Source organism: Mus caroli, unplaced genomic scaffold, assembly GCF_978045245.1.
Source record: "Mus caroli unplaced genomic scaffold, Mus_caroli_1 scaffold_1, whole genome shotgun sequence".
Classification (NCBI taxonomy): domain Eukaryota; kingdom Metazoa; phylum Chordata; class Mammalia; order Rodentia; family Muridae; genus Mus; species Mus caroli.
The window spans coordinates 123773818-123798129 of NW_028227256.1; the positions used below are offsets into that span (position 1 = coordinate 123773818).

The 24312-nt window shown below is 45.8% G+C and overlaps 1 protein-coding gene across 5 annotated transcripts in view; it reads left to right on the plus strand.

Moving 5' to 3' along the window:
- The window catches only part of Mgat5 (alpha-1,6-mannosylglycoprotein 6-beta-N-acetylglucosaminyltransferase), a 281462-nt gene that overhangs the window by 27693 nt on the left and 229457 nt on the right, over window positions 1-24312 (plus strand). For 2 of the 5 annotated variants that reach the window (XM_029476546.2, XM_021156480.3), the window contains exon 2: window positions 17730-17779. The exons of 2 other annotated variants lie outside the window; for them this stretch is intronic. The gene's annotated coding sequence lies outside the window, so the exon portion shown is untranslated. Of the gene's footprint in view, window positions 1-13681; window positions 13702-17729; window positions 17780-24312 lie in introns of those variants that run through there. One more of the 5 variants, XM_085840699.1, reaches the window with a different exon arrangement.

The following is a 24312-nucleotide window of genomic DNA, read 5'->3' on the forward strand; positions in this document are numbered from 1 at the left end:
TTACTGACTTCTGCTATGCTGGGCATGGACTCCCCTGTTTCTAGACTGGGATTTCCAGTGATTCTTAGCCTTTTGCGGGTACTCAGTCTCAAGCCTACACACTCAGCATAAGGTTTATAGTTTTAGATTCTAGCCCTCCTGCTGCTGTTTCTCTCCCTCTCTTCCTTCTCCCTTCCCCATTCCTTGCCTTCCTTCTCCTCCCCCCCAACTCCTCTCTCCTCCCCCCTCTTCCTCCCTCCTCCTCCCCAATCCTCCTACTCCTCCTCTCTCCTGCCCCCCTCCTCCCATTCCTCCCTCCCCTCTCCCCTCCATTCTTCTTCCTTTCCTGCCTCCCTCCTTCTTTTCTCTGTCTTTCCCTCCTCTCTCACCTTCATTTCTTCTTCTGTGCCTCCCCTCCTTTCTTTCCCTCTTCCTCTTTTTGTATGTACATTGATTTTTTTTAATCCTTTAAGGATTACCATCCCTTCCCCCAACACACACACACACACACACACACACACACACACACACACACACACACACAATTAGGAACCCAGGGTCCCGTCTTGCTGAATTTTGAAATTTGATCTAGAAGTAAACCTTAAGCTTTGAGGGGTAAGTGGGAGCCAGTTTAAATTCTGGTGTCACCCTTTGCTGCTGAGCAAGTTGCTTAACCGCTGACTTCCAGTTTCATGTTAAAAGTAGAGCAGAGAAAGTCTGGTAAGGATGTGTGTGTGTTCGTGTGTAATCAAAGGTGTGAACAGCACACGTGAAAATAAAGTCCCTTCCCGTCAGTAGACTCAGTAACTCAGGACCTTTGTCATCTTTCAAATATCCCTTCCCTGTGCCATTGCTTCCTGTACACTTGAGAGCCAGAGAGCCTTGCCTAAGCTTTCTCCTAGGCTCTTTCACAGGCTGTGAAGGTGTCTTTGATGTTGGCTCCTTAACCTTTGTCTTCTGAGTTCCTTCCTTGAGTAATGCTTTAAGGGCAGGTTAGTCTGTTCTTAGTCATATCCTGGTGTCTGTTCATGAAACAACTCATTAATGTGTGTGCCTTTCCTGTCCCAGCACACAGTTTGATAAGGAACTGATTACACATCGGTAAGAAATAAAATAATAACCTTTTAGACTAGGCGTAGGGATCAGGTAGGAGGGGGGGGGCATGTTTCTGAGTTATTCCCTTAGCATCATGGCAGGGGGGGAAATAGACAGGCATGGGGCTGGAGCAGTATCTGAGGGCTTTGCATCCTGATCCACAGGCAGCAGCAGGCAGGCAGAGACAGAGACAGAGACAGAGACAGAGACAGAGACAGAGAGACAGGGACAAGGAGACACACACACACACACACAGAGCGCACCACAGGGCCTGGTGTGGGCCCACTCCCAGTGACATACCTCCTTCAGCAACAAGATCACCCAATCCTAACAAACAATTTAGCATCAGTTGGGTACTAAGCATTCAAATACATGAGCCTGTGGTGTGTGTGTGGCAGGGAAGGGGGAACATTCAAACCTCTACAGTGTTTGTGGTGACATAGGCCGAGAGTCCTAGCACTGGGAAGGCAGGAGGAGGGAGGGAGACAGGGAATGCAAGGTCAGCTCATGGTATATTGAAAATCGGTGTCAAAAAAGAACACGTGAATAAATACATAAATGAATGACAAATAAAGTCAACATTTTCATTTATGATTGGAATTTCAACATTGATGTTAATATTTGTACCCTGCCTGCCTTCCCTCCTTTCTTCCATCTTAGTCCCCTCTTTCTTCTCTCCCTTCCTGTATCCTTCCATCCCTCTCTCCCTCTCTTTTCTGTCCCTTTGTTTCTCTTTTGCTCGAGAGAATGGTTTTGTAACATTTGAAATTCTTAATAATTTAATATTTTTACTTTTAAAATGGGATAATGGATGTGAACATCAGAATAATTGAAAACAAGAGCCTAATGCTGTACCTGCAATGTAATAGCTGTGCTATATAAAGTGTGTTGCCATTTTAAATTCGAATAAAGAGAAAAGAGGTGTTCATATTCTCTGCAGGCAGCTCAGCCTTCTGTGAAAAGGACCCTATTGATTAAACCCTTAGAAAGTTTAAAAAGCCCCCCTTTTAGCTCTAAGATATTGGCATACTTATGATGGATGCCTACGAGCAGATAAAAACGGTTGAGCCTTTTTGGTGGACGAAGCCGGGATCTTTTCACAGCAAGAGGCAGTGGAAGAATATTCGCTGCAATTAAAAGCTGCAGTGTGAGTTTCAGGAAATGTACATTTTTCATGCCTGAAGAGTCAGTTAAAAAAAAAAAAAGTAATAGACTGCTAGAAATGAAATGTGATGGGATTGAAGAGTTGTTGGTACCAGTTTCCCCTCCCCTCCTCTCCCTTTCAGTCTTGAACCTGGTAGTGAAATCTCTGGTTGACAAATAAGTCCTGCCAGCCAACCTCTTCCTCAGCCCTTCTTCTTCTTCAATCCTGGAAGTAAACTTGACTGCTGAACTCCAGCTGTGGCTATGGCCATAAGGCCAGCTGGAATGTGCATGCCTTCCGTTTGCAGGGGAACTGGTCCTGAGGCCACTTTGGACACTAATATCTGAGCTGCTCCAGTCCCTTCTGTAAGAACGTATACCCCCTGTGCCTGAAGTTGATTCTCCACTGTTTTTAATACGTAACATAATATAAGTGCTTTTGATACAATGTTGTGTAGGGAGTGGGACAAGAAAAAGAAAGTTCTATGTGTATTCAGGACTAAAGCCAAACAAGTTTCCTTTTCTCTAGGGAAGAGGGTTTTTACATAGTAAAGGCTGTGTAGCCAAAGGTGACCTTGACTATCTATCTCCTCCTCTTGCCTACACCCTCTGGGCTCCCATGGACGGTTTATGCATGCTGGAGCTGGAGCTGGAGCCCAGTGTTTGTGATTGACCTACATCCCCGGTCCCCCAAGGCAGCTCTTTTCTTTTTTTCCTGGATATTTTTCTATCCAGAAAAATATGATTGGTTAAATCTGCGGATGTGTTCCCATGGATACAGGGAGCCTGGTCTGGAAGTACCTTGATGATTGTCCTTCAGTAAATATATAACTCATGTTACATTTTGCTGAAATCTCAAAATACTTTTTGTCTTCATCATGGCCAAGACCAGTTGGTGGGTAGCAGTTACTCTTAGATCTTGTAACTTGGTGTATCAATAAGTAGGCACACATATTACTAGAATACAATTATATCTTTAAAATATTTTGAATTTATTATTGTTGACACAGGGCATGCTCACTGTGGCTGAGGCTAACCTTAAACATCTGATCCTTGTGCCTCCACATCCTGAGGGGAGGGAGGTAGGCTTGGGTTAAGAAGACTTGAAGACTTTGGGTCCTTCTTTTCTTTCAAAGAATGATACACAGGAAGCTGGGGATATAGGTTAGTTGGTAAAGTGCTTACCTGGTATGCAAGAGGCCTGGATTCAATCCCAAGGACCCCCCACATCAGGTGGCAGACTATAATCCCAGTACTCACTGGGGTGGAGACAGCCAAACCAAACCAAACCAAACCAAAGCAGTGGTACCAGGGAAGGGGAACGCTTACCTTTGGGGTCAGGTGGTCTGAGTGACTCTAACCTGGGACTGAGTCTATTTCTGTCAGAGAGTAATAAAACGTTTTTCCTTAAGGACTTCCTTCAGTGTATCCAAGGGTATTTTATTGAGTGTGTGCGTGTATGTGTGTGTGTATGTGTGTATGTGTGTGTGTGTGTGTGTGTGTGTGTGTGATGGAGCACTTGTGCCACCTGCGCTGGTGCATGTGTGGGGATTGAGAAGACGGCTTTCCAGACTTGGCTCACTCCTTTTCACCACATGGGTCCCTGGGCTCCAACTCATGTTATCAGGCTTGGTGGCAAGTGTCATCTCACTGGCCTAAGTGCCTATTTTTATACAGTCCTCCTTGGACTGTAAAAGAGCTTGGACAAGTCTTTGGGCTCCTGGGTGTTTATTAGTAAGCAGGTGGCATGAATGAAAGCTAAGTGGGATAAAAGTTGTGTGTGTAGCTGGAGGAAGAACGGCTGTGAGCCCTTGCCCTCTGGGGATGATTGGAATCATCAGCTTGGCTCTGGAGGTGAGTCCAAAGCCCCACAGATAGAGCATCCTTCTCGGCTCTTTCAGCCTAGTGTTTACAGCATGGAAGGACCGCTTGGGAATGCCCCCATGAGCTTCCAGGCCCACGTGGATGCATTTTCATCACAGCTGTGATAATGCAAGTCAATGCCTGAGCTCCTGGCAGGTAACACATTTTACCTGCAAAACTCCCGAGCAGAGACTAATGGCAGAAATAGTTACAGGGCACCGACAGAATGAGGGATCGCCCCAGGCACCTTGCCTTACAACTGTGGGAAAGCCCTGAGGCCCAGGACAAGGGCAGGAAATGAGACTGCTGGAGCCCAGGGAGGAGGGGATACAGGGTAGTCAGGGAAGCCCAAGGGTACGATTCCTAAGGAGAGAGTGTATTACTGTGACAATATGCCTACCTATGAAACTAGAGGGGAACTTTCAACTCACAGTTTAGTTAAAACACTGCAGCACAGTGGGAAGGCGGGAGGCAGAGCCTAGAAGGCTGTCACTTGGCAAGGTCATGGGGCTGCCGCTCACAGTTAGGGTGTGTCTTCTTTAATCTAGAAATTGCCATAGATGTGCCCAGCGGTTTGTCTCCCAGGTGACAATAGGTGCCATCAAATATGCAACCAGGAACTCAAGAAAGAAAGTCTGGGGAGCCCTGGAAATGCCTGTAACATGATTCACCTTTTTATGGTTCAGCTTAGGGCCTGATGAGATGGTTCAGTGAGTGAAGGCAGGTGCCAGCAGGCCTGAGGTTCTGGGTTTGATGCCCAGTACCCACATAGGGACCACATACACACATAGACACATAGACACACACATACTAAAATAAATGTGAAAAGGTCGGGCGTGGTGGTGCGTACCTTTAATTCCAGCACTTGAGAGGCAGAGGCAGGCGGATTTCTGAGTTCGAGGCCAGCCTGGTCTACAAAGTGAGTTCCAGGACAGCCAGGACTACACAGAGAAACTCTGTCTCGAAAAACCAAAAAAAAAAAAAAAAAAAAAAAAAAAAAAGAAAGAAAGAAAAAAAGACTAGGGTTCAATTGCCAGCACCCACATGGCAGCTCACAGCTCACAGTGATACATGCAGTCAGAACACCAATGTACATAAAGAAAAAAAAATGTGAAAAGACTTTCAAATTTGAAGCTATCCTGACTGTCCGGGAACTAAAGATTCCTGGATCAGCTTCCCGAGTGCTGGGATCATCAGGACATTTTCCTGTGTTTCTATGTGTTTCTTTTCTGATCAGCTAAGCTAAGTCAGAGTTATGAAACTTCCTCTAGGTTTACCTCCTGGTTATTTTGACTCCATCCTTTAGTGCATCAGGACAGATACAGAGGGAGAGAGTGCTTTGGACAGGGTTCCTGGTGTCCCGTGGGCGGAGATGCTAACTTGTTCAAAAAAAAAAAATACTCCAACCCCACCCCTACCCAACACACACTAAGGACCTTTTCAGTTTCCCTGAAAAGGCCGGAGAAGTCTTCTTCTCAGGTGGTGTGTTTCCTTCTAGCCTGGCTTGCTTCATCCATCCATCCACCCATCCACCCATCCACCCATCCATCCATCCACCCATCCACCCATCCACCCATCCACCCATCCATCCATCCATCCATCCATCCATCCATTCATCTACTCCATCCATCCACCCACCTATCCATCCATCCATCCATCCATCCATCCATCCATCCACCCATCCATCCATCCACCCATCCACCCATCCACCCATCCATCCACCCATCCATCCATCCATTCATCCATGTGTGTGTGTAAAATTGCGTTTCTGTGCACCCCGTGCATGCAGGTGCCCGAGGGAGCCAGAAGAGGGCACCAAATCCCCCGTGGAATGGCCTACAAGAGATCGTGAGCTACCTGACCTGGATACGGAGAACCTAAAGGGGTCCTCTGCCAGAGCTGGATATGCTACTGTAACTACTGAGCTGTCTCTGCCGCCTAGACTGGCCTGTTATTAATCCTTTTTTAAATGATAATGTTTTCCATTCAAGGCTGCCTGTCTCCTAGGGGTTTTCTATATTGCCTGCTAGGCCCTGCTGGGTGATTAAGCCGCTCACTCAGCATATTAAATGCCACCAGAGGACTGTTTGCCTACAGCAGCCAGCTGTATTTCTCAAGGCCTTCCCTGAGTGGTGCCGCTAACTGCTTCAGGAGGAAAAGACCTTATGCTATGGGAGTCAAGGATCAGCAGATACAGGATCCACACTGATACCCTCTTCCCTGTCGGCTCCTCCCGTCCCATCCCTTGTGTGATCGTCAACGTTTTGTGGATTTCTGGGAGGTTCTTAGGCCTTCCTCCCAGAACAGTGAGCACAAAGATAATTGGAAGTGAGGAGAGGTGGGAGGGGAGGTTATACTTGCTGCAGCAGGCAGTCATTGGGTTGGCAATCATTTGTACAGCTCTTCTGATGCCCTACTTCTGCTCCTTCCTGTGTAAGCATCTTAATGACTATAGCTTCTGAAGGGTAAATTCTGGTAAATTTGCTGGAACTTTAGAAGCGTCTTTCATGTTCCAGAGTGGCCAGCATTCTAGGCTGTTCTGTGGTGGCTAGCAGCACCACTGGATTAATTCTGGTGAAATTCAGGGCCCTTAGATTTAATGCTTGTAGCCAAGATTTTTGGGAATATCCAGATAGGCTTGGACAAGGAAGAGAAGAGGCCAGTTGTGGGTGGTGGAGCTGGAGGCAGGAGGAGCTTGGACACGGGGCACTTGCTAGGTGGGGGCATTTAGAGCTGTCAGTGGGTTTCCAGCCCTTTGCAACTTAAGGCTTTAATGAAAGGCAGACGTTCATCCTGGATTCCAGCACGCCCCCTTGACTGTCCCTGGAGGGAAGGACCATGTATATCATTATGTTGTGCCTGCCTGGTGGAAGGACCTATTGTACCCAGCCATTTGCTTGCCGAACTCATTGCCTGGGCTGCTGGGCCCCTGCTTTGGGAGCCAGACTGGGTCTGGGAGGAACAGGAAGGAAGTGAGGTAATTTTCTAGTTTTGTGTAATCTGGCTCTGGTCTAGTGAATGCATTTTTTTCTGCTGGGTACACTGTTACCTGGTAACTCACTTAACAGCTGAGTGATGGCCTCTGGCCCTCCAGATCCTGAGGGCAGGATCTGAGTCAGGGATTCCTCCCTCTGGTCTTCAGGCCTTCCTGGTTCCTGAGCTCCCCGAGAGCAGTCAGAAGTCTGGGGCCCCTGCAGCCTCAGGGTTCACCGCTGCTCTGACCTCCCATTGGTTATTAATAACTTGCAAATCAGTTTAATAGAGTAGTAGAATTTAGTTTTCTTCCAATTGAGGATGTGATGAGGGCCAGGGATGGAGCTCAGTTGGCAGAGTGCTCCCCTGGCGTTTACCAAGTCTTGGGATCTATCACCAGAAGCACATAAGCTGGGCTTAGTGTTGAATGTCTGTCCTCTCAGCATTCAGGGCGTGGAGGCAGGAGGCCAGCCTGGGCTAGGGGGGACTGTCTAAAAGAAAAAAATAAGTGTGAGATGGTAGAGGTCTCTTTTAGGGGCCTGCCACATTTGATTATAGTTTGCTTTGATATATTGGGTTTTTTTGTTTGTTTGTTTTTTGTTTTTTTGCTTTTTTTTTTTTGTTTGCTGTGGCAGTGTAACTGACAGAAGCAGCCTAAGGGTTCTTTTGGCTCCCAGGTCAGATGTACATCATCACAGCAGCAGCAGGAGTGGGATGAGCTAGCCACATTGTATCCATAGTCAGGAAGCAGAGAGAGATGGATGCTGGGGCTCAGCTCACTGCCTCCTTTTTCATTTTCTCCTTTTTGTTCCCTAAGATCCCAGCCCATGGGAAAGTCCTGCTCATCTTCAGGGTGGGTTCTCCTTTAGTGAAACTACTTTGGAAACACTCTCAAAGACACACCCTGATGTGTAGTTCCTTGGAGATTCTAACCCCCCCTCAAACTGACAAAAGAGATTAACAATCCTGAAGATCTATTTCAAATCCCTGTTTTTAATTCCTTGTTTAACTCTTTGGGCCTTTGTTGTGGTTGTTAGAATGGTTTTAATCATAGATTGGAGAAAAAGAAACACTTACATAGTCTGTTTAACAGTCTATCTTACTGGAAAGGTCTGATCTCCACAAGTGAACTCGAGTGTGTACACACTGGTGCACGAACACAGGTGGACACACACAGGATCACACACTCACACATAGGCACTCATACACCACACATGGAGAGGGGGGAGGGAAGAAGTGAAGGCAAGAGGGAAATAGAGAGAGATAAAAAAGAACTTCCAACAATTAAATGAAGAAGTAGCAAGCTCTCTGGATGTAGTTGGTCAACTGAGTAAGTAAGTACTCATTACTAAATAGGATTGAACTGAACGGTGGCCATAACAGGATCGAGAGGAGCAGCAGGACCCACATTCCTATGCCACCGCCACCGCAGCTGCCTCCTCCTCCTCCTCATATTCTTCTTGCTTTTTTTTTTTTTCCTTCTTGCAACAGAGTCTCACTATGCTGCCCAGGCTGGCCTTCAACTTCCAGGCTCAAGTGATCATTAGACACCAGCCTCCCATTTCAGTGGTCAACCTTGTCAGCTGTCAGCAAAGATCCCAAGACAAGGAATAACAGAAAATTGGACCCCATTTAAAAAAAAATTTTTTTTAATTACGTATTCTCCTCAATTACATTTCCAATGCTATCCCAAAAGTCCCCCATACCTCCCCCACCCCCACTTCCCTACCCACCCATTCCCATTCTTTTGGCCCTGGCATTCCCCTGTATTGGGGCATATAAAGTTTGCAAGTCCAATGGGCCTCTCTTTCCAGTGATGGCCGACTAGGCCATCTTTCAATACATATGCAGCTAGAGATGAGCTCCGGGGTACTGGTTAGTTCATCATGTTGTTCCAACTATAGGGTTGCAGATCCCTTTAGCTCCTTGGGTACTTTCTCTAGCTTCTCCATTGGGAGCCCTGTGATCCATCCAATAGCTGACTGTGAGCATCCACTTCTGTGTTTGCTAGGCCCCGTTAAAAAATATTTTTAAAATGATTATTTGTGCTTGTGTCTGGATGAGGGGTGGGACACATGAGTGTCATGGCGTGGAGGCAGGAAAATGATGTCAGATCCCTTAGAACTGTAGTTACAGGCTGCCGAAAGCTGCCTGAAACTTGGTATTTCCTCATTTAATTGTTTTTTTTTTTAATATTTAATTGAAAAGAACCATCATATCATCATATATATGTGTGTGTGTGTGTATCCTGTAATAGCAGTGCATCATGCAGGAAAGATTTCTCTGGTGTCACGTGTAAAGTATCTGTCACATGGATATTTGGTGCTCAGAGACAGTAAGGACTCGTGTGTTCTTGGTAGAGCTGGGGATAGCTCAGCAGCAGAGCATGTGAATAGCATGCACAAGGCTTGGGTTCAATCCTTGACAGTGGCAGGCGGAGTAATAATCTTAGGCTTGGAGAGATGGCTCAGCCGTTAAGAGTGCTTCCTGCACGTCCAGAGGATCCAAGCTTGGTGAGGCTGGCTTTCCTTTTCCAGATGAAGTTATAGTGAAATGTCACACATAGCCTCACAGTGACATTATCACCCGTCTGTATCATACATCCTGTACCGTCCCACAAGATAATATCGTCTACTGATGTCACAGCAGTCTCTGATCATGGTGGGAGAAAGTGGCCAGAAAGTGGCTCATTTCTTCAAATGTGCTGCTGTTGGTGAGTGACTTAGATCTGCACAGCAGCTGAGCGGTGGGGTTAAAATTTCCCCAAAGTCCCACAGCCACGATTTGAGGAGTTGAGATTTTAACTCTGCTTCCTACCCTGTGGCATTGCTAAGCATCATCGTCCCCTTATGGGGCCTGATGGTTATTTCTAATTGTGAATTGTGCAGAACCTACAATCACCTGGGGAAGAGAGCCTCAATTGTCTTGTCTAGATCGGGCTCGCTTTTGGGCATGTCTGGGGGTATTGTCTTGCTTGCCTGAATGAACGTGGGCAGACCCAGCCAGCGCACTGTGTCCGAGCACCATTTCCTGGTTTAGACCCTGAACTGTGTAAAACTATAGAAAGCTAGCTGAGCACTATGTGTGCACGCATTCATTTCTCGCTTCTCTCTACTGTGGAGGTGACTAAGTCGATTCAAAGCTCCTGCCATCATGCCTTCCCCCCACAGGGATAGACTGTAACCTGTAGTTGTGACTTAAACTCTTTCTTCCTGGTGTTGTGTTATTTTATCACAGTCACAGAAATGAAACTTGGAGAGAGCTTAGTAATAGGAAGGGTCAGGAGCGCTGAAACCGTTACTGAGTCCCTGCTGGGCAGGAAGCACGGGGTGAGTACAGTTCCTACTGGCTTTCCCAACCTCTACACACCCAGGGATTGGATGCCAATATCACCAATACTTGGCTGGAGATTAAACCAAGCTTTGGAAGTGTTAAACATGGAAAATGTTCATTAAAGTTCATTCAGACATGTCTGAATGCCCACTGTCAGAATAGTAAATAAAATCATAAAAATGTAGATTTGGTGGATTGGCAAATATCTCTGGTGAATTTTGTGTGAGATGCTGTGTCAGAGTTAAGGAGAAATAGAAGATGTCCTCCCGGGTCGCTGAGTCTGCGTAGAGGAGTGTCCACACCAAGTGAGAGAGGTGGAAACAGCACAGAGACATAGAGTTTGGCAAGGATGCAGAGTGAGGAGGGTGGGGCCAGGAAGATAATGTACAAATGATAGGGGGCGTTATGTTAGAACCACTGAGCTAAGCAGACCTTGAATCAGAGGGCCTTAGTGGCCAGCACCTGGCCTTCGAGAGGCGCTATCTAAACGTCTTTATTTAAGTGGAAAGGGATGTGTAGGTGTGTGTGTGTGTGTGTGTGTGTGTGTGTGTGTGTGTGTATAGTGTGTGTGTAGTGTGTGTGTCTGTATTAAAGTTGGAGAGGTGCTATCTAAACCTCTTTATGAAAGTGGAAAGGTTTGTATGTGTCTGTGTGTAATGTGTGTGTGTGTCTGTCTTTATTAAAGTTGGAGAGGTATTATTTAAACGGCATTGTTAAAGTGGAAAGAGGTGTGTCTCTGTGCTGGTCTGCCTTTATTAAAGTTGAAGAGGTGTTATCGAAACCTCTTTATTAAAGTGAAATGGTCTGTCTATCTGTCTGTCTGTCTATTCCTGGGAGTACACCTGGCAGGGATTGAGGAGTATGTTGGGAGGGAGTAGGGTGAGTCTGGAGAAAACCCAGCCACTTAAGGAGCTGTAGTGATCTCCTAGGGAGGAGATGGTTGAGGTGAACATGAGGATCATGGTGGCTCTGTTGGCTGTGGAGTCTGTCAGCAAATGTGAGCTTTTCCAAGAGGCAGGAATCTGAGGGCGGTGATCAAGTTGAATGTTCAGGGAGAAAAAGCAGGGAATATTTCTCTTGGGTTAGCTTATTAGGCTCTGAGAGAAATAGGTGCATTTATGCACCCCCTCCAAGGAGAAATTCATATATGCATGTGGCAGGCAGGTGAGGTGGGTATGTAGGTGGGCGATGTGCATGCTTGTGCATACGTATGTGGAGGCCAGCGGATAGCCCCAGGTTTCTACTGTCCGTCCACCTAGGTTTTATTCCAGAAAGGGCCTCTCACTGGCAGGGAGCTTGCCAGCCTCAGAGCTCTCTGTCTCTTACCGCCCCAGCACCGGGATTACAAGCAAACACCCCCACACCTGGTTTTTCGCTGGGGCTCTGGGGATGAAGCTCAGGTCCTCATGGTTGTGTGGCAAGCGCTTTACTGGCGGAGCTAACTCTCCAGCCCTTTTTGCCCAGAATTGGTTAAAGATAAAGACAGTTTGGTGTAATCCTGCTATATCTCAGGACTGGCTTGATCCTCTGGAACTTTCTTTGATGACAGAGTCATCAGCCTGTATGGCAGCCACTGAGTGTTGCATGGACTTTTGAAACTGAAATTGGGAAAGGAATTTTCTCAGGATACTACCACACCTCTCTTAGGCCTTCTGAACTAGGATCTGGGCTGCTCTGTATGTTCAGTTGGCCACATTCCTAGAGAAACAATGTGGTGTGGAATGTTTCCACATTGAGACCTGGACAGATCCAGGTGAAGGTGTGGAGCAAGTGGTGCCTTCTGCCTTGTTCTGGAAGGACACACCTAGCACCTGTGGGCCCCACCTGCCCTTGGAGGCCATGCCCTGGGGAAGTCACCTGCTCTGCATTTTACTTTTTTTAATGTAAGTCTGAGTCTTTGTAATGAATGAATCCTGAGAACAAATTCAGAACAATAAGGTAGATGTGTCTTTAGATACACTGGGAGGCCCCAGCAAGATCTTTAGCTTTCTGGGTGTGCTTCCTCTTCTGATTGATGAGAACAGCAGTACCTCAAAGAAGTATTTATGTTGGGCCACTTGCACTAAGCTTCTACGGTCTTGGCACATAGAAGGTTCTGGGTGTTTTATTAACACATTAGAAATAGCTATGTGCACAGTGAGATTGGATTCTTCCCCCTCCTCTTCCCTCCCCTTTCCTCCCTTTCTATCCCCTCCCTTCCCTTCCCTTTTCCTTCCCCTTCCCTTCCCTTTTCCTTCCCCTTCCCTTCCCTTTTCTTCCTTTTCCTCTTCCTCTTCCTCTTCCTCTTCCCCTTCCTTCTGTTCTCTCTTTTCTTTCTTTCTTTGACAGGGTCGCAAGTAGCCCAGACTAGATTCATACTCTTTATATAGCCAAGGATGGCCTTGAACTTCTGATTCTCTTGCCTCTACCTCCCAAGTGGAAGGATTCACGTGTATCAAGCAAGCACTGGAATCTTCTTTTCTTCGTGCCTGTTGATGCCTTTTCCTTCCATGTATTTAGCTAGACTTTGTAGCATGGTCATCGAGGAGACTTAAGACACCGAGGGAATATGACTTGTCTGAATGCCATGTCAAGGGGCTCTTATGAAGCGAAGAACTGCAATGCCATCTGATAGTGAGCCCATGGCTTCTGATATCAGGAAATAGTTGAGTAGTACTGGCTTCAGAATTCCACTGTTTTCATCTCTCTGCAGGGAAGAGAAGTAACTAGACCTTCTGTTTAAACTCCCCAGGTTTCTGGGTATTAACATTTTCACATCAGTTTCCTTTATCATTTCCTTATCTGGGTCCTCTGTTTGCTCACACTTGAGGTCGATTTAGCATATTACAAGAACCCAGCCTTGTCTCCCAGACATCATTAATCTCTCCTTTCTTGTGCAGTGTAAGTGTGAAATTCATCAAAAAGCAAAGGGAAATTAATAACATGTTGGTATTCACAACTCATCTGAGACCTCACAGCAGGTCCCTTCTCTGAATTAGCAAACACCTCAACATATTCAAAGGTATAGTGAAGGTATTTGGGACATGTCCCTGTGTTACTTCTGCTTTGACAATTGGTCAGTACATTGTCATGAGGTCACTGAAAGACCCCTAGGAAACATTCAATCAACGAACTTTCTTCTTTCCAATATATTTTTTTGTAGATAAACGAGAGGAGCCACGCCATTGTCGCCAATTTGCTTCTTGTCAATCATGGGAGGTTTGCCCTAGGAGATGCAGTTTCGATCTCTATTTACAGTACACTACACTTGATCTCATACTCGCCCGTTTCTTTCCTGTGACGTGTGGGAAGCTGTGTTTCAAAGGATACAGTATGGTGAGCGCATCATGGAAAAGAATGGGGAGTTAAAATTATAACTCCCCGCTCAGCTTTTACCGAGGGTGACAGAGGACACGCTTTTTCCACCAAAGTGTTCCTGCGATTGCACTAGGGATAACAGGCAGCAGTCACCTTCCATTAAGGGCGTGAGAGAAGCTCCTTACTATTTCAGTGATAGCATAAGGTGTTGAGTGAATCAGCAGCAGCCTCATCGTGAGGAATTAAAAATAGAGAGGAATGGCTGACATCATCCTATAGCGAGTTGTTAAGGAGCAGAAAAAAAGACCAGAGTTGTGTAAGCAAGAGACCTCTCTCAAGTGTCATGGCCCAGCTCCCGTGGTAATTGCTATGCATGCGTGGCAAATCTCAAATTTTGGCATACTCCCAAGTCACTCCTTGCTGGGGTCCACCATAATTCCTGATTTCTAGGTTTATGCTAAAGTCCAAGGTGTGCACCAGTGAGCATGTGTGGGTGGAGGTGCATACATGCCTGTAGGTGGACAAACCTGTGTGTATGCATGTAGAAGCCATAGGAGGACATTGGTTATCTTCCTAGATAGTCTTCACCATACTTTTTTGAGGCCTGAGATTTGTCTTGACTATGTTGCTCACTGCCAAACTCTGAGGTTGCAGCTTCTTCCTCTTCCACAATTAAATCCTGCTCTCGTGGTCTCTGTTGATGCTTTTATCGTTTAGATGTAACTAAGAGGAAAATCTAGGGCTGGGGACATAGCTTGGTTGGTAGAACGCTTGCCTTTCATGCACAAAGCCTTGGGTTTATGCCCAGCCCTGCATAAACCACATGGTGCCTGCCTTCATCTCAGCACTCTGCAGGTGGAGGTAGGAGAATCAGAAGTTCAAGATTGTCCTTGGAGTGTATGGAGTTTGAGGCCAGCCTGGGCTACATGAGAGCCTGTAGGTGTGGGACATCAGTGCAGAAGCCCAGGACAAAGTGGGTGTCAGCTTGATAGAAACTATGACAGCATGGGCAGTTTTGAAATATAGGAAGGGGACATGACCTCCTCTATCATTTTCTTTACAGACAGACCTGGGAATGGCTATAAAATTTCACCAAATGACCCCTGTGAATGCTTTTTATAGTTTAGGGGTAATTAAGAAACAGGAAAATCCAGGACTGGAGACATGGCTCGGTTGGTAGGAGATGGCACCGTCTGGAATGGTTGGGGTTATCATACTTGTTGGCTCTGTGGGAAATGAGATTTAAGATTACTTGACCATTAAAGCATTATCCAGGGTGAAAATATCATCTCTTCAACTTCTCACTGACCACAGACTTTGCGAATGCCCAGAGCCAGGGTTCCTTCCATGATTTGGGAAGTAGCTTGGTTGATATTTTAGGTACTTCTTAACTAGCTGGCTGTTACTTTAGAAAAGTAATCAAGACTTGAAAGCTCTTGGGGAAGCGAAGGTTTAAGAACTGGGGTACAGATACTCAGTGGTTAACAGCACAGAGAACTCTTGTTGAGGACATGAGCTTGATTCCCAGCACCCACATGATTTGGAAGGTCTCATGCCTTCTTCTGATGTCTGTGGGTACCAGCATGCATGTAGAGCACATACCCCCACACACATACATGTAATTAAAAATTAATTAGAAGTGTCCGTGTCACTCACAGTTCTTTGAATGTGACAGTTTTACCAGTGGTGAGATTCATAGTTGACCTACAGGTCTTGCTTCTGTGACATAATTTTTGATGATGTGACAAATTTTTGAGGAATTTTCTCTAGAAAATGTAATTTCTTGAGGCCACTGAGGAAATGGCTCAACCCATTAAAGGGCTTGTCACTTAAACCTGGGAATCCATGCTTGGATCCCCAGCACTCGCATGACAAGCCAGGTGCAGTGCATGCATCTGTCACCCTATCACTGGTGGAGACAGAGACCCGAGGATCCCTGGAGTTCACTGGCTGCCCAGTTTAGTGAAGTTGGTGAGCTCCTAGTTTCATGAGAAACCCTATTTCAGAAAAGTAAGGCAGAGGCTGGAGAGATTGCTCAGTGGTTAAGATCACTTGCTGCTCTCGCAGAGGACCTCAGTTTGATTCCTAGCACCTGCATAGAGGCTTACAACCATCTGTAACTCCAGTTTCAGGCCAGTACGCTCTTTTGGCCTAATCCGGCACCAGGGATGCATGTGACACACACACACACACACACACACACACACACACACACACACACACACACATACTGTGATGGTTTGTATATCCTTGGACCAGGGAGTAGCACCACTGAAGGTGTGGCCTTGTTGGAATAGGTATGACCTAGTTGGAATGGGTGTGTCACTGTGGGTGTGGGTTTAAGATCCTCACCCTAGTTGCCTGGAAGTCAGTCTTCCACTAGCAGCCTTTGGATGAAGACATAGAACTCTCAGCTCCTCCTGCTCCATGCCTGCCTGGATGCTGCTGTGCTCCCACCTTGATGATAATGGACTGAGCCTCTGAACCTGTAAGCCAGCCCCAGTTAAATGTTGTTTTTTATAAGACTTTCCTTGGTCATGGTGTCTGTTCACAGCAGTAAAACCCTAACTAAAACACATACACACGTGCTCAGGACATATGTACAGTCCCACATAAATAGAACCTATGCCCCTCACCTTCCCACACATCCCCAGCATCTCCATTTAACTGGAGTCATGAGAATTAGTAGCCTTGTTCTTTAGTGTCATCTTTTCTCAGCATTCCTTCCTTCGCCTCACTTGGAGCTGTGTCGGAGAGAGGCTCACCTGAAAAGAGTCCACGTAGTTCTTGGCAGGGATTCAGCCCCACCCATCAGTAAACATTTACTGAGTCCTGACTGCTTCCTAGAGACAGTAGATCAGAAACAGTTGAGGTTTCAGCCTGCATCCAAGGTGCCTCTACCCCACCCCACTCTGGTATTGCTTATAGTTTGCTCACAGGGATTAATATGTTGACACTGTAAATCCTTCTATGCCATGGTTTTTAGAAAGAGGAAATTGTCCCCACATGGATTAAAAAAATAAGACATCTATTTTAGAGCACAATTTTTCATGAAGTCTTTAAGAATAAGGATGAGTTGATCAGGTTTAGAAGACGTAACCAGTTGGTTTGAGTGTGTGTGTGTGAAGGAATGAGGTCAGATCTTTTCCTTCCCTCCTACAGAGGCCTTGGCTGTTTAATAATTCTTGTAGGAGACATCTCTTGGCTATCAGAGATGGTTGTTTGTTTGTTGGTTTGTTTGGTGTGTATGTGAGGGGGGAGAGAATGTATATGTGTGTGTGTGTGTGTGTGTGTGTGTGTGTGTGTGAGAGAGAGAGAGAGAGAGAGAGAGAGAGAGAGAGAGAAGGGGGACGGATGGACGGATGGACAGACAGAGGGAGTGTGTTTGAGTCATGTTTTCATCCTTGGAATTGGGTTGTCTTTCTGTCCTCTTGCCAACTCTCATTTTGTAGCAGGGCCGTTGTGAGCTTGTTTCTGTGTGCACTTAGAAACCATGTGTGTTAATGTGTTAATGTGCTCTAGTCAGGGACATGTTGGAGTTGGTAAAAGGCTTTAGTGCCCGCTGAGACCTGGTGTTAAGAGGTCTTAGTTCAGACTTCCTTTCTTAACTAAGAGTAGCTTTGTTTCTACCCAACTCAGGCACCAGCTGCTTTTCTTTGAGGCAGAGTCTTTTATTGGCCTGGAGTCTTTTATTGGCCTGGAACTTCACCCAAAAGGCTGGGCTAGCCATCTGGCAAGCCCCAGGGACCTGTCTGTCTCCATCTCCCATCTTTGCCATAGTTAGGATTAGAAGTGCCCACCACCACTCCTGGTTTTTCCCATGGGTTTTAGATGAAGAAGGGTGGGTTTTCATGATTGTGAGGAATGTTTTTGTGGCCTGCGGAGCTGTCTTCTAATTTCTGTCTTAATGCCTTTGAAGAAGAGAACTTCTCCTTCTTAGGCATCAGAAGCAGAGGTTGGACAAGCCCTTTGACAGCCTCTCCACATGATACCTCAGTCCCTTTAACAGAGGAACTTAAAGCTATCTTTTTTTTTTTTCCTTTCAGGAGTGACTCCTACCTGAAAGTAGACTTTGGAGGAGGGTCCAGTAGGCCATGTAAGTACCATGTCAGCAAATATGCATCCTATCACAGTAGAGAGAGAGGACCAAGAATTTGAGTTAGATCTCATCTTTTAGAAATAACAGCATTTATCGACACTGCATTAGGATGTAGCCAACTTAGTGGAGTGCTTGCCTGGCATTCACAGAGCCTTGGGTTTCATCCCTTGCATTGTATAAAACCATATGTGGTAGTTATAGTGTGCCTGTAAGCCCAGCACTCAGAAGGGGGAGGTAGGCAGATCAGAAGTTCAGTCATTTTGGGCTATATATAGGTTTTGAGGCTAGCCTAAGCTACACGAAATTCTGTCTCAAAAAGAAGTACACATACATGTACATACATCAAACACAAACACACATACACAGAATGGTCAAATAGTCTCTGTGTGAAGTGATTGGTATCAGCTCAGGACCCCCAGACCAAGGGCTCAGCACAAAGGGGATTTATTCCCCTCAGAAGGACAGAGGGCAGGGAATAAGAGACAAAGACAAGAGATGGGGGACAGAGGAGAAGGGGAAAGGAACAAGAAAGAGGAGGCAGGGATATTGGTTCCTGAGTGGGACAAAGGACTGCTTCTGGATAAAGAGGAAACAGATATAGTCTATAGGAAGATGGAGGTGTATCAAGGTAAAGGGTTAAGCCCATGCTAGTATGAGGTATTTAATTTTAACTGAGCATGCTAATTAGGTGAGTCAAAGGGGACTTTTGATTGCTGGACTTCTGTACTTTGATAGCTGGACCTTTGTAGTCAGCCTCAGGGGGAGGAAGTGGCCAAATAAGGGAATAGGCCTTGGTGGCTAGCTCTAGAAATAGGATCTAATGGCTTTTTAATATCATTTAATTAAAAACAAAGCAGAGGGAATTGGGGGAGAAGGGCAAGACATGCCAGAACTGTGTTTGCCATGTTGGGGCTGGCTAGAGTCCCTTCACCCTGATATCTGGGTATATGAGGAACCCTTACTGAAGGAGTTTATTTCCTTGACCCCCATAATGCATCTATTTTGTAGAGAAAACAGTTTGCTGAGTATGTCTTTCAAGTGTCTGGATTGCCTTCATATCCCCCTCCCCTCCCCTAGCATTATCTTGGTAAATTTGGAATGAACGTGTAGGCTTCAAAGGCTGAGATTTTGGGTGTCAAGGTTATGGGGTCAACACAATGAAACATTAAACATTTCTAATTCTTATCCGTTTAATGTATGTGGGTCTTTGAACACATGTAGACTCTAATCATATCATAGTAGCAAAAATACCCAGGGTTACTGTAAATAACAGCATTAAAGTTAGCACTGAAAAGTCACGTGATCATGTGACTTTTATCTGTGGTTTCTCTCTAGCTGTCACCTTGAGAGTCTGTCCCTCTGGGAGAAATCAGGAAAATAGGAAATGTCTCCTTTGGAAACTCAAAGGCATTTTGAATCTCAAAGGACGTAGAATTTTTAATTTTCTTTTTGTCAAAAAGGCAGCGAGCACAATGAATGCCCACAACCTGCTTAATGAGAATCATTGCAGGAACTGGGCAACTGAGCTAGCTCTCTGCAGGGTTCGTTCTCCAGAAAGCTGGTTTAGTGGTATCTGGTAGGCAGTGTTCTCCAGGGGTGGCCAAGGATGGCCGCTCTCTGCAGCAGGCTGGCCTTGGGGAAGTCAGAGCTGTGTGCATATTGTCTCTACCCTCCAATACAAGTTCAAAGTGATTCTTAGCTACTTCGTGAGTTTGAGGAGAGCCTGGGCAACATGAAACTCTGCTTCATATACTGTGTTTTTCTTCTGGCCGTCTCCATACCTCCCTTCTGATCTCTTTTCTACCACTGTGGGGTTTGACAGCCTTCATGAACCAGGCGATGTGCTGGCGTCATGTAGGGCTCCTGGCACACATCTTCCTACCACCTAAAGTTGTCACATACACCCTCCCCTCCCAACTGTGGCATGCCATAGTTAGTCACCTTCTAAGGGCCCTCCTGCCTTTACCAAACAAGACTACTGAAAGAGCAGCTGTCTGTCAGCCTCCCCCAGAGCCGCTGGTTTGGGCTGTTGTCAGCTTGGTGTTGGAGGAGCTCCATAAGCAGCGACTCGGCAGTCAGTGACATTTACAGCTTGAAATCTACATCATAGATGCCTTTACATTTCTTATCGCCCTTTAAATAGCCTTTGGTAGGTATGGCACATGGCCTTTCCACACACGGATAGCCCCAAGTGGCGGAATGACTCACTCTCTTCCTCTCCACCGTGCTACCAAGACCTGTCTGCTGACGTAGGGTGACAGCAATTTGTCAGTGTAAGATATGCCTGTGATGCATCTACTCATGAAGAGAAGATTTATTTGGACAATTGGAGAGGCATTCTCTCACGGTTGGTTGGCCCTGTTGGTTTGGTATATTGGGAGACAGTGTACCATGGTAGCAGATTTTAGGAGCCTACTCATCTCAGTGTCTTAAACCATATTTGGATTAAAAAAAAAAGGATGCAGGTATTTATGAATTGAGAGAGACTGTGGGTCTTTAAAAGTGGGATAGAATGCTAAAAGGGAGAAGTGAGAAATGGTTGTGTACCTAAGATATCTTGAGTCTTCTTTGGGGGCAAATCCTGAGTTACCTGAAGATCTTCAACTAGACCCCATGAGTGTGTGTGTTATGAACCCAACTGTGGGGGGCCAGGGATAACCTGGGTGTTCTTCCTCAGGCGACATCCATCTTATGCTTGGAAACAGGCTGTTCTAGTTTTCTTTACCTGTTAGCTTGGCACAGCCTCATGTAGGGTGAATGAAACTCTTCAGTTGACAAACCTCCTAGATCTAATGTCTGGATTGCTAAGTGATATAGGAAGCCCCATCCCACTGAAGGCAACACCCCTAATCAAGTGGTCCTAGGCTGTCTTTGAAAACTAACTATCAAACCAGGCCTAGTGGTGACATTTTTATTCTCTAAGGTAAGAAAGCAATGGGAATTTGGAAATAAGATGCAAAATTGAAGGCCAGTGTCATGCAGGCCTTGAGTGGCTTGGATGAACTGGTCCAGTGTCTTAAACCATATTTGGATTTAAAAAAAAAAAAAAGGATGCAGGTATTTATGAATTGAGAGAGACTCTGGGTCTTTAAAAGTGGGATAGCACTAAATGGAGGGGCCCTGGCCATCCTGGGAGGGGACCCTACAGTGAGAGGCAGTAGAGGTAACTGGACTTGATAAAAAAGAAATAGCAGTAATAGCCTTATAACGGTGCCTGTTCTTGCCCCATAGAAACAAACAGAACACAGATCAAAGCCTTTCTTTGTGCTTGGTTCAGAGAGACCCGAGAGGCAGAATGAGAGGAATGAGACTAGGTGTGTGTATAACAGTTTTAGGGTGATTCTGAATAAAGCCAGCAATGATGTGGACTTCTGAAAGAGACGATGTGTTTTAGGTCTAAGTGCTCAGTCATTGCTGCTGTGAGTAACTGTCTATGTGGGTACCCTTGGGTAGTACAGAGTCCTGGCTTTAGGGGCTCATCCTAATGATGCTCTGACTTTGGGATGATGGTGTGAAAGCTGTGTGCACTCGGTCGCTGCCATAGCCATGTTTGTGACTTTGACTGGAGATCTTCTCCTACGCTAGTAAGTGTGTAATAGAATATGGTCTGGTGGATGTTGATCAGATGCAACAAACCACATCTCCCGGCCACGTAATCATAATGGGACCAGGTGACACTCACTGGCCTGTATTTCCTTAAGCCTAAGGTCACATGTACCCCAGGATGGATATGTGTGAAGCCTGACATATTTGCAGATGACAACATCATAGTACATGATAAAGATTGAACACCCAGGTTGGGAAGATGACTTAGTGACAACATTGTACCTGCCTTGCAAGCATGAGGGTCTAAGTTGTAGCCCCAGAAACCACATGGGAGTGCAGGAGAAGAAGCTGGTGTGGGACTGGTGAGAGGGCTCCCTGCTTAAGAGGTTAGGAATGCTTACTGTTCTTGTTGAGGGACCCGAGCTTGGCTCCCACATTCAGATCTAGCCGATCTAGTAGCTCACAGCCACCCATACCCAGGGCCAGGGGACCTAACATCCTCTTTTGGCCTCTGTCAGCCACCTGCATTTATTTATACATACGCTCACACAGACACGTGCTATACATATTAAACATAAAAAGATACTCAAAGGCATATTTAAAATCAAATATAGATACTAAAATAAAAATTAATCTTTAAGAGAATTAAGTGTTAAGGAAACTGAGACAGGCAGAACCCTGGGGCTCACTGACACACAGTCCACAGTCTAGCTTACATTGCAAATTCTGGGCTAAGGAGACAGCCCTGCCTTATGTTTAAATAGAGACTTGCAAAATAAGCAGAATCTGAGACGTTAAAGGCAAAGGTGCAGAACCGGAGGCTTTCCCCTTCTGTGTTTCTGTGTGAGCAGTCGAGGCCTAATTTTTAAATTACATTTTAGGTATTAGATGTGTGTGAACACTTGCCTACTAAGGTATGCACAGGGTCTCACTTCATAGGCCAGGCTGGCCTTGAAACTCTATGTAGGTAGGTGGAGATGGTTTTAGGTGGTTCAGATGATATAACTCAGAGCTTTGTCCACACTAGGTGAGTGCTCTACCAATGGAGATGCATCCCTAGCTCCAAGCATATAATTTTTATTTGAAAAATTACCACCTCGACTGTCTGAGGCCTTAATTGCTGCACTTAACACAGCAAAAACACAGAACTGTGATACCAGGGCAATGAAAGCAAAGGACTGCCGGAGGCCTTGGGCTTTAAATAACAGAATTGAGGAGAGGGGAGAGTCAGTTACGGAGAGGTTCCACATACAGTGAGTGAGGTGTCACTGGAGAGAGAAGGGGTGGCCCAGGACCTGTGTGTCACTTCCTTTTACATCCTGTTGTTAATTTATATTTTTGTTGGAAAAGATTTTCAGAGAAACAGTTGGCCTCTCCCAGTGTCCTGTTCCCAGAATTGATTTTCCTGAGCGGTAGTTCGAGCAGGGTAATTTTATCATCACAACACAGACATTCTTCCTCTGGGACACAGCAGTGTGTGGTCATGTTGGGAATGGTGAGCAGAGGTGGGGTGGGGGTGGGGGAGAGCAGGGGCCTGAGGGTGCACAGCCAGAAGTCACAGCCTGTCCACCACCACAGGAGACAGACATAGCCAGTAGTCGAAGCCTGTCTACCTCCAGAGGAGACAGACACAGCCAGAAGTCACAGCCTATCCACTACCACAGGACACAGAAAAGCTTTTGAATTCTGTCACCTTCACTGTGTATCCATGGGCAAGTCCTTTTGCTTCTCTGTGCTTTACTCCTTCCATTTGTGAGACCTGGGTAGCATCCCTCCATTGAAATTGCTGTGATGATTTTATATAAAGAATGTTCTGTACCTATCTCTCAGACAAGATGTTGATATTTCTGCTCTCCAGTTAAAAATATCATGAAAAAAAAGCAACTTAGGAAGGGCTTATTTTGACTCACAGTTTGAAGGTACAGTCCATCAAGGTACAGCGGCAAGAATCGGAGGCAGATGGTGACATTTTATCCATACCCAGGAAACAAAATGCTGTTGTTCAAGTCACTCTCTTCTATTTATTCAGTTCAGGCTCCTAGCCTAGGGAATGGTGCTGCCCATTGTGGGTAAGTCTTTGCACCTCCCCTAACCTAACCAGTATAGTCCCCCACAGACACACCCAAAGGCCCATCTTTCTTTTTTTTTTTTTTTTTTTTTTGGTTTTTCGAGACAGGGTTTCTCTGTGTAGCCCTGGATGTCCTGGCACTCACTTTGTAGACCAGGCTGGCCTCGAACTCAGAAATCCGCCTGCCTCTGCCTCCCAAGTGCTGGGATTAAAGGCGTGCGCCACCACGCCCGGCCCCATCTTTCTTTTAACTCTAAATCTCATTACATTGATAATTGAGTTTAAGTTCTGCAATTGTTTCCCAATATTTTAGCTCTTTCTACTAAGAGGGGAAAGATTTCTGGTCACAAATGGGTGGCTGTAACCTTTTACAAATGAAAACAGTGTTCTTGAACCTGGGTATTACACCAGTGTGCAGTATCTATATACTGACTGAATGTGGAGAGAGGTGCTCTTATTGCTGCTGAAATACTGAGTTTAATCTAGCATCCCCTGGAAACTCTCACAGAGCCCATTAACCAAAAGGACTTGTCTCTAACAAATGCCTGCTATGGTGGGATTCTGGATCATTTACACTTCAGTCTGATGTACTACAAATCCAGAGTTGCCAAGAACACCTGTGTATGCATATGCTTAAGTGTGTGTGGGCTTCTGCACACTGTGGTGTGGTTGTGGAGGTCAGAGGACAATCCTGGAAGCCAGTCTTCATCTCTGAACCAACCATCTTTGAGACAGAGTCTCTTGTTCTCCACTGCGTAGGCCAGGCTAGCTAGCCCCCACTTCTGGGGGATTCCCCCTCACTTTGCCTGGCATCTTAGGGCATTTTAGGGCAGTAAGAGTATTGCTGTGTCCAACTTCAAGTGGGTTCTAGGGACTTGAGTAATTTTGAAGTAAAACATTTGACGCACTGAAATAT